Source organism: Manacus vitellinus, unplaced genomic scaffold, assembly GCF_001715985.3.
Source record: "Manacus vitellinus isolate BGI_N305 unplaced genomic scaffold, ASM171598v3 scaffold_48_pilon, whole genome shotgun sequence".
In the NCBI taxonomy this organism is placed as follows: Eukaryota; Metazoa; Chordata; class Aves; order Passeriformes; family Pipridae; genus Manacus; species Manacus vitellinus.
The window spans coordinates 5,443,972-5,447,508 of record NW_021940593.1 but is presented as its reverse complement, the minus strand read 5'-3'; the positions used below and the strand labels follow the sequence as shown (position 1 = coordinate 5,447,508).

Below are 3,537 nucleotides of genomic sequence, written 5' to 3'. Positions count from 1 at the left end.
GAAAACAGGGCAAAAAAGGTGTTGGTCCTTAATTCTGACCTTCTCCATCTTGCTGAAGTCTCCTCTGCACCCTGGATCTCGCTGTGGAACCCACATGAAAGGTCTGTCTGGCCCAGGAGAAACATTTCCATGGGGAGTTAAAATAAAGTGACTTCAGCCAGGTGAATAAATAAAAGGAATTTTTATAAAATTGCTTCATAGAGAGTTTAAATGGCATTTTGAAGGCAGAGTCAGATGTGCAAAATGGACTTCTCTCCTTTTGCTCCCAATACCCCCAAAATCAGGTTGGGATGGAAGTTTTCCCTCTTGCCTCTCCTCCTGGGAAAAATTGAAAACACAGAGCCACTGGTCTCGGGGTCCTGGTGAACCCTGACACTCAAAATTTATCCATAAAGGGAAAAAAAGAGGTTGCTGGGACGATGTTTATCCAAGAAGCTTAGGATCTATAATTGCATTTTTTCCCTTCCCCCTCTGTATGAGGAATAGAGGATAAAAGGGGCTTTGGGAAATCCTTGCAAATGGGAGCAGGGAATGATGTTTACGGAGATGCAGGAGATTTCCCAGTGAGTTTTAAAAAGCTTCTCTCTGTTTAAAACTCAGCCGGCTTGTCCAGCCTTAATCCCTGCTCCTGGAGTGCTGTCTCCAGCAGGCAAGGATCCCATATCTGCCCAGGGACATCTTTCAGCAGGGACCAAAAATCACTTTCCCACACCGGGAGCCCCTAATGAGGGTATTTTCCCCCCACTGGGATATCTGGGAATGGGACTCGGGCCCCACGTCACTGGAGATGCCTGCAGGCTTTGGCACGTGATGGTACAAAGGTCAGGCAGGAGCAGCCCAACCCTCCCTTACGGGTTCAGGTCCACAAGTTTTGACCTGGGCATTCCTTTTTCCCCCGGGTCCAGGCCCCTGAGTGCCTGCCCTTGCTAATGGAAAACAAACTGAACTTGCAATTACAGCCTCAGGGCTCGTGACTGGTCTCTTCTGGGACACCCGCTTTTCCCAGAGTCCACGGGCAATGAAGTCTGTCCCAGCTGGAAAAAATCCTTCTCTCAAGCCAAAACTTGAATTTCCCTTTTTTTTTTTTGTTTTAAACACGCACAGAGCTGATCCACGCACAGAAATGGGGTGTCACCCATCACAGCTGGGGAGGAGCTTTGGACTCGCTCACGCTTCCAATTTCTGAGGAGAAAAAGATGCGTTGGGAAACATTCTGGGGATGAAAGCCCCCAAATCACCTGTTTCACTCCTGTTGCAGGAGAGCTGAAGGCACTGGTGTGGTGGAGGTGGATGCCAGGATGGAGAAGCAAAGGGAAGGGTCACAGCTGAGCCGGGGACACGCAGGAACCAGGCAGCTGCGCCAGCAGAGAGGTCAGAGAGGGTCACCCCTGCAGCTCCCCCCAGAGCACGAGGGAGCAGCTCCAGGCCAGAGGCCACCACCTTTCTGGGACACCTGGGAGTCTCCCTGAGCAGCAGGAACTGGCACCACCCGGGGACACGAGGCCGGGCAAAGTGCACAGCCAGGTGTGGCGAGAGGCAGCCATGGAGGGGTAGGTCCTGCCAGCCCCAGCGGGCACAGGGGGTGGGCAGGGTGGGTGCTGGGGGTCAGGGGGAGCGGGGGGCACAGGAACTGGGTGCAGGGTGTGGGGCAGCACCGGCCACACGGCTCTTGCCACTGTGTCTCCTCTGCTTCAGCCCAAGGCTCTGCAGCATCACCGTCCTGCTGGGCACTGCCCTCCTCCTGCTGGCACCCAGCAGCACCCAGGTGAGCCACCCCTCTGCTCCACCCTCCTGCTGTCCCCTCTGATGAGCAGGCCCACCCTGAGCCGTGCCACCACCCCTCTCCCTGCAGGCTCTGAGCAGCTCCGGGCGGAAGGGCCTGCCCACGGACTGGGATTTGGATAAGGAAATGTAAGAGGTGGACATGCTCCCCACACCTTCAGGCTTGTAAAAGCCAACAGAGCAACACCCCAAAAAGGAAAGCGTTTCAGGGGGGAATAAATTCCCCTTGGGCTTTGTGCCCCCTCAAAATTAAGAGGCTCCCAGCTCCACCTTCTCCCCCATATTGCCCAAACTCCCCAAGCATCGAGCCCCAGCTGGTTTCCCTATTCCTTTGGCTAAATTAGCCCATTTGCTCCCCAAGATATTAATTTCTGCTTCCTGGGGTGGGGGGGAATCTTGCCAGGGTCCCTGACCTCTGATAGGGTGGAATTCCCCTGGGGCAGGGTGGTATTTAGCAACCTTTCCTCGCTGATTTTGCTCCCCTCTTCCAGCATCCCGGGTGTGGATGTGCTGGAGGAGTGGGAGCTCTCCGAAGAGGTGAAACCAGGTAGAAAGGCTGTGTCCAGAAGGACCTGGCACCCCCCACAAGTCCAGGTAGAGCCAGAGGAGGATCGAGACCACCTCTACCACCCCCAGGACGACGCCAGGAAGGTGGATGTCCGTGAGCCACCCCGGATGCTGTCCCTGCAGGTGCAGAATGGCCCAGAGGAGGACCGAGACCATCTCTACCACAGCTGAGTGCAGATGTGCCCAGACTGTGAAATGAGGGGTGGGAGCTACCCCTGGGGCTCCCTTGGGGGACTCATCCTTCCCTACCCATCCTTGAGGCCCCCCCAATAAACCCACTCCCCTCTCCAATGTCCTGGTGGGCTCCTTGTTGCTGCCAGAAACCTGCTGCTAAGTACAGGGCCCTAAACCTGAGGGATCCCCCTCCTTGGGATTGCCCCAAGACCCCAAGCAGGGTGAGGATGATGCCCTGGGACGGGTGACTCAGTGCCACAGGCTGTCCCCTTCCTGGGGGACACACAGATCTCCACGAGTCTGCTCTTGCCCAGCCCAGCGTCAGAGAGCAGTGTGACAGAGTGGAGGGTCCCAGTGAACCCAAACCTTTCCCAGCTGAGGCAGGACCTCAGAGAAGGACACCCCATGTCCCGGCAGCACCTAGAAAATGTTTTAATAGCAAAGGCAGAGGTGGTCCCCACTGCTGGTTGTCACCCCAAGCATTGCTTGCCGATGGGTCCCAGTCCCCTCCACGGGGTAAGGCAGAGGGGCAGCAGGTGGCTGTGGGGACCTGCACCACTCTGTGGATCTGCACATGCCCGGGGAACTTGCACACCCCTGGGGACCTGCACATCCCTGGGGACTGCAGCTCCTCGGGCTCAGCTGTCGGTGAATTTTGCCTTGCGCTTCTCCACAAAGGCCGTCATCCCCTCTTTGCGGTCATCCTGGGAGGAGCAGAGAGGTGAGGTTTGGGGGGCTGTGGCAGCCCCACTATCCCCCCACCATGGGGCTGATCCCCCCCCACCATGGGGCAGATCTCTCTACTCACAGTGGCAAAGGTGGCGTAAAAGAGACGCTTCTCTGTCCTGTTCCCCTCTGTTAGCGTCGTCTCAAAGGCTGAGAGCAAGGGAGAAGTTGGGGAGACCCCTCTGCCTGGCCCCACAGCCCCCCCAAGGGGTTCCCAATTGGCCCCCCAGTCCCTACCAGCATTGACTGACTCCTTGGCCAGGGCAGCCACCAGCTTGGAGTTGCTGG

At 56.9% G+C, this 3,537-nt stretch overlaps 1 non-coding gene across 1 annotated transcript; it reads right to left on the bottom strand.

Moving 5' to 3' along the window:
* Positions 1 to 2,931: 2,931 nt before the first annotated feature.
* On the bottom strand, positions 2,932 to 3,537 carry LOC103760555. Its single transcript, XR_003916078.1, has 3 exons — positions 3,487 to 3,537; positions 3,332 to 3,399; positions 2,932 to 3,227 (listed from the first exon to the last, which is right to left on the bottom strand). It is a non-coding gene; the product is annotated as an uncharacterized LOC103760555 (transcript).